This window comes from Odontesthes bonariensis, chromosome 15, assembly GCF_027942865.1.
Source record: "Odontesthes bonariensis isolate fOdoBon6 chromosome 15, fOdoBon6.hap1, whole genome shotgun sequence".
NCBI lineage: Eukaryota > Metazoa > Chordata > Actinopteri > Atheriniformes > Atherinopsidae > Odontesthes > Odontesthes bonariensis.
Genome location: NC_134520.1, coordinates 23,789,902 through 23,802,089, shown reverse-complemented (window position 1 = coordinate 23,802,089; position 12,188 = coordinate 23,789,902). Strand labels below are relative to the sequence as shown.

Sequence of the window (12,188 nt, the reverse complement as noted above, 5' to 3'; positions counted from 1 at the left end):
TATTGTTGAATAAGGTTGCCCTTGTGATTTTAAAAGGGGCCAAAGAAATAAAGTTGTCAACATTTTGTTGGGTTTTGCTGCGAAGATTTATGCATTAACCATGATTAAGTTTAGGACTTTTGTGTCAGTTGTGTAGGCTGATTGATTCGTTTGCAGTGATGAAAGTTGATTCCCTCTCATAAATAAAGGGGTTTGATTGGTTTCTCTATTTTTAATTTTTTTTATTAGTCAAAAATAAAAGTTCATCTGAATTTCTTTCAGGAGTTGGTTGCATGACAAATTACAAGAAAGACCAACACACTTTATTTAGATGTTCAAAACCATTTTCTGAATTATGCTACATTGAACTGAGCTGTATGTTCAATAGTAAAAGGAAAGCCAGAGTCAGTGTGGGTTTAGAGGAATGGTTGTTGGTATCATGCCCAGTTGGGGCAGAGGGTGTTGCTTCTGGCGTGAATTGAGAGTTTCAGCCATTCTCTTTCTGCTAAATGTCACAGTATCAAAAGTCGCTAACTCTGGTAGTATTCTCGCCATTCTCTACTCACTGCATAGGTCTAAGATGCTGAAAGTGTTGAGAGTACTTGCTGTCTGGATGGGCCTTAATTTGATTGCCATGGTAACAAAGCATTTCACCTCAAAATCCCATCTGCATTGCTGATTTTATCTCTAAACATAACAGTCTAGCAATTGCTACAAAGTGAATCCAACCCCCCGTATACACTAGCTTACGTATTATCATGTCCATCTATGCAAAAAGTCTCTTTTTGCTATATGCTTGGTGGTTGCTGAGCTCTTTTATTTCCAATCTTACACATTTTGACATTGCCTTTGTGGTGTTGCATTAGCAATATTACAAAATATATGAAAACAGTTCTGCAGTAATAATACATTTTCTCAAAAACTGATTAAACTCTACGCCCAGTCTCATTACATCAGCTGTCACTCTGATTTGCGTTTATTGGTTCTATGATTTCAGATGCATCAATGTCATTTTCTTAATTCTTATGATAATTAATTAGGCTTGCACACCTGTCAATGTTTGTAACACATTTTTTTTTTAAATGTATCTTTAAATTAAAAGGACTTTCAATTTGGCAGCATTTTTTACATCAACACAAATAAATATTGCAAAAAAAGAAAGGCAATGACATGTCAAGATTATCATTGCTTAAAATTAGCTTACCTAAGGTTCTCTCTTCAAAGTTTAAATGAATTATCATTTATTGTATATATTGTCAAAACCGTTCACTCGTAGTTCAAGTGAGAGGCTGATAAAGTGCAATCCAGACAGCTGGAAAGTCCATTTGCCATTTGTGGGACACTTTATCCAAAGCACCATTCAGCATGATGAGCACCACTTTAGTGTGGCAACTTGTTGGGAATTGATCACAGGCATTATCGGTTAGACGATATAGCCACTAAGCTGCACAGAGGATGGGTTAATAACATTACTTTACTTATGCAACAATGACATCTTTGAATTATGGATTGTCTGTCCTAACAAAAGGCTGATGAAAACACATAACTGCATTTTTTTTCTTAAAAGATGTGAAAGTGGTGTGCATACAGTAAACATGGCTTCCAGCACATTAGCTGCACACCCAGATAGAGGCAATGATCTAAGCTGAGAAGGTCCTTCATTCTTTATTCATCAGTTATTGTCACCAATATTCCAAAGCCTGTTGTTTGGTTTTTGGCCATATCCTTCCACTGAAATCTCCTTTACTTACAATAATCAATTACTTCTAAGTGACAGCCCAGTTACAATTTTTACCAAGTTTTTTATTCAAGCACCATGACATTGAGTCATGTTGACGTGGTGTAAATTAAAGTGTGATAGAATAGAAATCTGGTTTGGTTTGGTCCGGTAAAATCCATCCAAAATCCAGGGCCACACAGAAACAACCACATACACTCACTCACTCCTCAGAAAAATTTTAGAGACACCAATTAACCTAACATGCATGTTTTTGGACAGTGGGAGGAAGCCAGAGTATTTGGAGAGAACGCATACATGGGGGGAATATTCAAACTCCAAACAGAAAGGCCCCTGGGCGGGAGTTGAACCTGGAACCCTCTTGCTGTGAGGTAAAGGTGCTAACCACCACACCACCGTGTGGTCCACTGGAAAAATCCAATGTTGTGAATTATCTTTATCCCTAATCTAAGTCAAAGCTCTGTCTGAGTATCATGTGAACTAAGTCACTTTGCTGAAATCACCAATCAATGAATGGCCTTGTCTGACTTTTCTTCCAGTCAGTGGCTGTTGATTGCCAGTGCTCAGTGCAAGGTGACAGAACACTGCTTCTCCTTTAATTAAACCACTCACCCGGTCACTCTGATTGGCGTCTTTTTCCCACACACCAGCTTACATGTAAAAGAAAAGGAAAAAGAAGTTAGGGAGAGGTGAAGTCAACATTTGAGGATAACCAGTAGAGAGAAAGGGAAAGTGTGATTGAGGAAGGGGAGTGGGTGATGAGAAAAAGAGCTTCTGACATGGGACGAACAGAGAATTGCTCTGAGAAAATCAAAGAAAAGGTGCTGTCCACTGAGTGAACAGTTTATTTTATCTTTATTAGGACAGAACGAAAGCTGACAGGTGCCAGAGGAAATGTTTGGTGCCTAAAGTCCAGGCTATGAGTCATTTCATGAGCAAACAGACACCAACCCCAGTGATTTCATAGTTATGATTTATCACCCACAGTACACCTTATCAAGTGCTCAAAACAGTCCAGTCCTTCTAAATATAGGCCATCTGACTTTTTTGAGCAAGTTCATAACTAGACAAACTGTAAGAACACACCCCCTCAAATGAGGTCAACTGATTACATTGACTGTAACTTGACAATAGTCGGCAAACCTTTGGCCAAGCAGCAAACGTCAGTGTCAGTGAGTTAACTCTTTTTTTATTGTCTGCTGTGTAATTTTCTATTCTTGCTGTTGCTTTGGCAACATCAGGTCTGATCTATTAAAAGTGAAGTGGTGTTTGTCTCATAGAGTAAAACTAGAGAGAGTGGTAGTTTCATGCAATGATTTCAAGACTGACAAGTTAATTGACTGTACTACACATTAAATAATTCTGCACCTGTCATTCTTAAATTAACTGCAAAACTTGACAATTTGAGAAAATGTGAGAAGAAACATGAAACCACATTCTTCTGTTTACCCTGTTCACTTTTGACAGTGTCTGGTGCCCCCTTACTGACACGAGGACACATTATCAAAGGAATGTCCAATTATGTGAAGTAAAGGCAAAAAAAGCAAAGGACAATCAAATTATCAGTCCGAGGAACTTAAAGGCTTTAGTTTGGCTTAAAGGTCACACATACTTCGGTCTCAGCTCAGTGGGTAGAAAAAGGCATCAGCTCTTCCAAGGTTAGGAGCTTGATCCCCGCTGGGACCACAAATGATGAAACTTCTGGTTCTCATGGGGTGCTTTTCACTTATTAATGTAGGCATCCTTGGCTCTTTTTTTCCACCACTCCATGACGCAGAAATCAGCCCTCTTTAAAACGCTATGCAGACAAACAGAAAAGCAAAAATAGAGGTGATGTACCTAACCAAATATCCAACAGGTGCATTAACATCCAGTTGTAAAAATGATCTCATAGACTGCATAGAAGGAGATGGATGACTGTATTCAAACCAAAGCAAATTTAACATTTTTTAAACATTTAGCATTTTTGCATATTTTAGTAATTATTTTATACATTATTTACTTTATCCAGTTCAGGGTCGCAGGGGGGCTGAAGCCTATTCCTCCTGCCATTGATCAAGAAATAGGTGGAACACCATGGGCAGTCACCAGTCCATCACAGGACCAACATATCAAAGAAACAACCATGCTTTCTCACACTCACTCAGAATCCCCAGTTACCCTGACACATATGTCTTTGGTTTGATGGAGGCAGAGTACCTGAAGAGAACCCACTCAGGCACCAGGAGAACATGCTCCAGGGAGAGGAAACATCTCCAGTACTGGCTCGGCTTATATCAATACAGTTTGTAATATTTGGAGTTCTATCTGGAGTCCTCCCATGGATATCTCAAGGGTGAAAAAAAAAGACGAAAAAAATGCACATCTGCCCATTGGTGTCAACAGGACAAAATGTCTATGTTTATAGGTAACTTCATACTATTCTGGATGGCTGTGAAGCATTAAGCACTAAACTGTGGTCTTCATTGTCCATCAATTTGAAATCCTTTGCCACTTGAGGCGAAACGCCTCCTCCACGAAGCAGTGTAATGCATTAGGGGAAGCATGATTGACCAAGCTCCAGGGGGTCATATACATTCCAGCTTGTCCCTGAGTAATCATTTGTGCACCACATCTTAGAAATGAGGGATGCAGTCCTATCACTTTAAAGATTTGTTAAGTAAAATCTGCATCTGAGGCTGATTGATTAAATGCCCTTGCAGCCTTGTTCTCAGTTTTTTTCAAAAAGCAGCTGGCAGCAAAATCAGAAAATGGAAAATACTGAATCCATGCTCAACTATTGTGAGGAATATGAATGCATTATAAAAGCAATAGAAAAATGGCACTGACCTTTATCTGTACCGCATCATAAAGCAAAATCAACATGCATGTTATGATAATGTGTATTTCTTTGAATCATTTAATAGTTGGGATATTTATTTATCTATTTTTTTTTTACATGAAGATATGATGCTTTATCTTTAAGATGAAACTGCTACGGCGGGAAGGGGCAGGCAGTCTTGACACAGTGCGTTGCGTGCATTGGTCTGTTTCATGCTATCTTACCTTCCCTCTCATCCCGGCTAAAGGCAGGCTGACGATACTACTGGGCGATAGCGTCAGTGAGGCGGGAGATAGAGGCATGACTTCATCATGGCAAGTGGAGCACTGCAAAAACGCATCTGCCGAAACAAGCTGTGTTTCAGTCGAAAACCTTTGTTAAACTAACTGTTTCACTGCTCACCAAACACATTACAGACTGCTATGCCAATTCATTAGATTTCATTTAAATTTTGGAAATATTAGATTATATTACCAGAACCCATGTATTCGATTAAAAATAACTCGAATACACCCCCACCCCCTTAAAAAAAGCTAATTAAATAAAATGTAGACAGTTTGGCATAGAGAAAAGGGGGTACAATAAGAGAAGGGGAAGAAATGATGGAGAGAGCCATGAGTTGAGGGGTGGCTGGAGAGGGAGGGCCGGACGCATGACATCATTCCCTCAGCATCTCTGCGCGGACAGAGCTTTGGTTTCTCCAAGTGCGCACGGCGGCTACCTCTGAGGGAGCGACTCCTCCTGCCGTACCCAAGCGCGTCCTGACCGACCTGCGCTCTCGGGTGGATTTTAAAAACATTATTAAACCCCGCAGGGGAACCCGTCTACAGCTCGTCACTGGACCTGCCGCAGGGACTCACACGTTTATCACAAACCAGGGGATTATTGCTTGTTTGAAAGATGAAGATGTGAGGGGGTTATAAGCTTAAAGGAAAGACACTGGAACTCCGACGCTGACCAAGAGGTAGGCTGACTTCTTCTTCTCTTTTTTTTCCCCTGATAGCTACTTTTAATTCACTGTGAGCTATTTTGAGTCACAGATTTGTCATTGTGTTAAAGCTTAAGAAATTGCTTATGGGCATGGTTTCTGAGTGCACGACGCGCGCACTATCGTGCAGTCTTACCACCTGCACAGACTAAGTGCGGACCAGAGACGAACACTAGAACCCACAGAGTAGCAGCTTTTCAAAAATACTGCAAAGAGGCTCGCTCAAGCTGCCACGGAGCTTGGCAGTGGGGCGAGATCCCCGATGGTGCCGAAGTCAGCGAGAGATCCGACTCCACCACCGCAAAGCTGCTGCTTCTGCTGGCGTAAGGGATGCCTGCTGCTTGACTTAAAACAAAGATTTCAATCATTGTAAACGAGCGTTGAGCAGACAGGGCTTCCTTTTCAGTGCCGTCATTTAGAGTTTATTGCAATTCTGATGTTCAAAATGAAAGAAACCAGCGTAATGCAAGCATGCGGACGAAGCTGCTTCATGTTTCTTTACTCTTGGATTCGGTACAGCTTTAGCTGGTGGACATGAAGCACATTTCTGATTTATCTTGTGTGTGTATGCGCGTGTGTAAAGGTTGAGGATAGTCTCCATCTAGCAAACGCATCTCCACAGGAGGGTTTCTCATTGACTAAGTCTGTCGTGAGATGCTTTGCACTAGAATCTGATATCAGCATATCACCAGACCCCGACACACTCAGTCATTATTTCAGATGTCGATCGCAAATGGCATTTCGATGTTTCTCCCTTTCTCTCTGTCTGAGTGTTCGCGAGTTCCGATGGGCTGTTTAATGTGATGTTACAGACAAACGTAACCCAGGCCCGTAAACGTTTGACTTTTCAGAGAGCTCTTGGTCTACACCCATATGCGAAGGTTTTGCTTTAGCGCACCACGTTAACAGCATGCGTGTGGAAAGGAGCTTATGTCGAGGTGCGCCACTCGAGCATTCCACAACCTCACCGAGGTGGAGTCAGTACGGCAGTGAGACTGACTTCTTTCTCCAAGTGCTTGTGATGCCCTTGTTGAATGCTGGAAAGTCTGATAAGAATTAAATTCGCTCCCGTGCATTCAATCCACTTGACCCCTTAGTGTTTTTTTTCTTTTTTTTTTTTTCACTTTTTTGATATTGCGTGGATTCATTCTTTAAAGCAATTTTATATATCGCTTAAATTATAGTTGAATATTTGACCAATTTTTTTCATTGTTATTTTGATATCGCGCAGAAGCCTACTGCTCCTGCTTTCCATGTTATAAATAGGATAGCAAGATAAAGTAGAAAAAAAATGTGGCGGAGCCATCTGTGTCTTCATTATTTCGAAAACCAGTGACAAACCCTTTTACATTTCGATTAATTTCGCTGAAGCACACATATCTCGGATATCTTATTATGCAGAGTTGTTTTTATTTCCGATGTAGGCTACGTGTTGAAATCAGAAAGAAAAGGAAAAAAAACGTGTCGAGTATCTGCAGGAAGTTGTGCATTTCCCATCTTTCTCCTTCTCCTCTGCGATCGCACTGAGCGCATCGCGGGTCTGCAAAGCTCATAAAAGCCAGAGGAGAGAACAATATCTCGCCCGCGCCCGGGTTGTTAAAAGAAAATGGCTTTATTCATTTTTCTCTATGCCCGTGGTAACTTAGTTACAGCTTTTTTATGGTGCCTGGAAATGGCTTACAGGCTTGCACAGCTATGTAATGTAATCAAGTTTATGATGTTGCTGTGTATTACAATTCCCTGTTATGCTTCGTCACATGAGAAATTTGGAGTGACTCCCTCCGCCCTCTCTGCCCCTCATCCTCCATACATACATGCACAGCAAAAATTCCCAGGAATATCAGAACGAGACAAGTTGAACAAGAATTAGTACATTATATGAAGTAGGAACACACCCCTACCCTGCACTAAACATCTCTGGAAATAGCCCACAGCCCCTCTCGAAATTATATTCTAATTTATGCTGTCATTTACTCTGGCAACCAATCAAATGCTTCTTGTGTTTTGCGTTTTTTCATATCCCATGCACTTTATTTCAACCACATTCCTCAAGTACAGCCACCTGCAAGATTAAAACGTGTGGAGCTGAAAGAGTATGAAACAAATGATGTAATGCATGAGTTGGTGTACACACAACACACAAAGAAGGATGAGGATTTACATTTAGTCCCTGCTTGTTTTTGCAATGCTACATCTTTTTATGCTTGACAACACACAAAAAAGTTAAGGCATCATGTTTGCACATGTGAATATGCTGGTTTTAATTACAATCATGCTGTAGATGTTCCGTCATCCTCTATGAAGAAGTGGTGCCATCCAATGACGACAGAGGATGTCTGTCTGCTGCCTGAGCAGACAAGCCATAAGGAGCGTGTTGTAGTCCTTTCTTCAAAGGGTTGGGCACATGTTAGCATCTCTGCAGACACTGTTTTCTTTCACAGAGCAATTCATACTGAACATGCAGAGGGATCACATTCCCTAAAACATAGTGGTACACTCTTGGTTCTGAAAACGTCTTTATGTAGTCTCTGGGGATTTTATTTGTGAAACATAATCGTATAATCAAGGGTTTTACAAAAGGGTTTTTTAAAGATATTGGTTAGTTGGTTGCTTAAAGGGACACTATGTAATAAATTAAGTCATTTATTAGCTCAAATCAACATATTCATTCATAAGTTAGTTCTCATTGGTGTAAAATGATCTCTGTCAAAAATCTCACTTATCCTCCTGAGTGAAGAATAACTTGTCTGTATCTACATAGAGCAGGTAAGCTCTATGGAGGCTGCCATGTCCTTCCGCTCTATGAAAAATGACGAAGTGCCGAGAGGGACATAAAGCACTTCGAATCGCGATTTCCCCACCAGGCCTACAAGCAGAAATGACGTCATTGTGACGTCATTTCCGCCAAATGGCTTATTACAGCCGCTAATGCTAAATAGATTTTATTCCTTGGCACATATGTCTTTGTGTTCATTAGCTTTCTTTTTGTAAGTGCATCATCTTCTTCTTTTTATTATTATTCCTATGCTCCCCCTGGATATATTCTTTTTGGCGTTATGCTCACATTTGTAAACTGTTATTTTGTTGATTTACTAATAAAGTTTAAAAAAAAAAAAAAAAATGCTAAATAGATTTTATCTCGTAAATGATCCCACTAATAATGCATTGATTGTTACCAAACTTCTGCCGTAGTACACATAGGCTCTTAGCTCACAAAACGAGGCATTAGAAAGTTTGTAAGTTTACCGGGAGTTTATTTACCGCTGCTAATGCTCCTATTGCTAACACAGGCTAATGCTAACGCTGCGTTAACGTCACTTCCGGTAACTCCCGGAATATGACTAATTGCATTGCTTGCACACCAAAGGAGATGTTATGTTATCTGACATGTTATCTGTCATCTGTATTCATAGTGTTGTTGTATGTGTGTTATATAATCCTTTGTACTGTGTGTCTTGATTTCTTTTTGTTTGTATGGACCTTGAGTCTGAAGCTATAGCTTCTTGAATCTTGACACATTCCGCTTGCCGTAGTTCAAGAAGTTGCAGCGCACATTTGAAAACGTGAGGCGCTAGAGAGCAAATTCATTCAACTTTGCAAAATAAAATTGCACCACTAGATGGGGGAAGAAATTACATAGTGTCCCTTTAAGGAGCTCATCTACAAGGTGTTATGCACCTTTTTTTTGGTCTTTTCCTTTGTATTCACACGGCTCTCAGACACGTGAATACCTTAAATTACAAAGCAGTCATAATAATGCTTTGATCAATTTTAAACTTTACCTTTTAGTGAGGTGGATCTTGGTAAAATAAGATTTACAGGTTGGCACTTTCCCTGTGTACACATCACAGGTTGACATCAATCAACCTGTCTCTCTGTATGTATGAGATGGGTGATTGGATGGCATGTTCAAGCATCCCTTGTTTGCTCCTGTATAAAAATACTTTAATCATGCTTTACCTGTCAACAGTTGCAGGCACGTAAGAGAAGCCAATGCCGTGAAAGATGGTGACAGATGTGCACCTGCTTGCACACACACTCGAGCGGATATATCTGTTTATTACATTTACCAAATGAACCATAAGTCACACATTCTGCAGTCTCATTACAGGCCACCAAGCCTAAGTGTTTTGGCCATGTCATTAATGCAGTCAAAATGGAAATGGATGTGGATTGCTGGCAGAGCTGTGTAAGGGAACCCCAACACAGAATTGAAAGGGAGAGAAGAAAATATTTAATCATAAGCACACTTTATGGAGAGTTTCGCCCATGTGCACTGCGGCAGTCTAATTACCAGGAGAGCGCTTGTTAGTTGTCACCTCCAGATAAACAGTGGGCTGTTTTTTTTTTTTCTCCCACTCTTTCATCTGTTCCCACAGTCTGCGGCACAATTTGAAATTCTAAGTAGAAAAATGTCAATTTCAGTTAATCCCATACCTGCCTCTCCTTCCAAGCCTTCAGCCACATGGCCATTAATGTAGTGTGCATTCAGTACATATGAATGATCAGGGTAAATGAAAAATAGTGAAAGACCGTTCTCTATAACAAATATAACACAAACCGATTCCAGTGAAATATAGGTTGAGTTAACTGTGATATAAAAGCAAAAGATAGATTGTATAATGTGACAGATTCTTTTTTTGCACTCAGCCCTATGTCCAACTCCTCCATACTGCACAGTAAATCCTTTTCAAGAAGCATATGGTCCTCAAATCTTATGCAAATAACTTTTGGAATATTGTAAGAGCAAAGATAGAAATTGTCCTTGCATCTTTTGAACACTGGTCTGTTATTTCAAATGGCTCAAATATAAGCTCTTTAGAGAAGGTCTTGACTGTCAGAATGGGGGCAAAATATACCATGCACAAGTTTTCCATGAGGATTCTGACCTGGTTTGATTCCACCCCTGAGCTTGACACTTTAATGGCTTTGAAATGTAGACTTTTTCTTGGTACATGCCAAGATGACAAGATGGAAGAAGGCGGGTTGTCTTGAAATGAGGCAAACTTTCTCCTCTATTTCTAGGAAAGAAAGGAATTGTTAGTAAAGGATGATTTTATGAGGCTTTGTGCTCTTTCCTCCCTGACTAATGTGGAAAGCTTCTTTTAAAACTACTCCCATAAAGCAATGTCTTTTCATGTCTACGAATCTCAGTTGCAAAAGAAACAATATGTAGGTGTTTAAGTGGTAGGAGAAAGTACCTCGCAGTCCTTCATCTTCTATGTAGAATGTTTGATTATGTCGCTTTCACAGTAATCACAGAAGCTTGAAGAGTGGATGGAAAAGGGTAACCTTGTCATGGTTCAGTTTTACTGGTGAGTCAAACACACCGTAATCACTTGGAGTTGTCATTCACGTTAAAGCTGCATGTTAAGCATTGGAAGGCTCTTTACTCAAAGATAATTACAGTGCTAATGTTTATATACAGACAACAAATAATGTGCTCAGGTAAAGTATAAAGTCATAGGTTATGGATCCATGGATAGGGAACTGTGGCTCCAATCTAAACTACCATTAAATTTACAGTTGATGGCCTTCAATGTACCCTTTATTTTTAAGGATACCTTCCTCTTTACATCAGTCCTTAATGGCTTTCCTAACACATTTGAAAGGGTATCTTTGGTTTGTTTCAGTCCTGCATACCTGCCCCAGCTGTAGGTCTCTCATGAGTCAACAGAAACAGATTTGCCTCTCCAGGCTGATTAGACTAAGACATTTTTTAAATAAAAAATGTTGAAATATGTTGGAGGCTCATCCTGTTGATGCACTATATATCATGATGTCACAAGTGCCCAAATCTGCACAGATAAAACAGGCCAAATGCAGAGTTTAAAATGATCTGGGATTAGTACAGGATTTTTTTAATTAGTCAATTTTTTATACAATAATAGCAATGCCATTTTGAATATCAATTTCAATATTAATTATACATCCAGATTTTATTGCTGAACATTGATTATCATCATCTTTTCTTTTTTTTTCACCAATGAAAACCTCCTAAATTTTCCATGAGCGACTTTAGAATGTTTGCAGCCAGGGTTGAAAGCTGTCAACCTATTACTAAGAGAGTTATTAAAAGCCACAAGCTTTTTAACCCATGCTCTGCTGTGGTATGGAGCATCTTGCAATGGATGTCAGAGAATCCCCAGAAAGTATAACTTCCAGTATTTTCTTTCAGATTTGTATTAGTTCAAACTGACCAGGCAATACAGGTCTTAAAAACAAATTTACAGTTGTCCAAAATGGTGTGTTTGATGTGCTGCTGGCAATGTGCACCAGAGCTAATATGTGTTGGACTTGTACCAATGCCAATAATAGTGGTAAATAGTAGCTCATTCTTTCGTTTGCGAGCCCCATCTGGTTTACAATAATCAGATTTGAAAAGGTTAAGTGACTGCAGATATTTTCTGTGTATAGACCTCAAGATGTTATTTTATTGCCGAAGTCTTAAGGAAGCATAGGATTTCAGTCAATAATAGCTTTGCTGTCTACCACAGCTTGACATCTTGTTAAGAAAAATAAAATCTCTCTTAATCTCACTTTTACTGCATACTGCCCTTTGGTTTAAAAAAAACTTCAGATTGTCAAATTTTTTCTTTCTACTTTATTCAAATGCATCTTAAAACTTTTACCTTTTTACTGCCAAATATAAACACTGTGGC

At 39.6% G+C, this 12,188-nt stretch overlaps 1 protein-coding gene across 4 annotated transcripts in view; it reads left to right on the top strand.

The window, feature by feature from the left end:
• The first annotated feature begins 5,249 nt into the window (after positions 1 to 5,249).
• ptprsa (protein tyrosine phosphatase receptor type Sa) overlaps positions 5,250 to 12,188 on the top strand; it is a 221,115-nt gene continuing 214,176 nt past the window's right edge. For 2 of the 4 annotated variants that reach the window (XM_075485598.1, XM_075485596.1), the window contains exon 1: positions 5,250 to 5,502. The gene's annotated coding sequence lies outside the window, so the exon portion shown is untranslated. The remainder of the gene's footprint in view (positions 5,503 to 12,188) is intronic. The other 2 variants (XM_075485599.1, XM_075485600.1) reach the window with 2 other exon arrangements.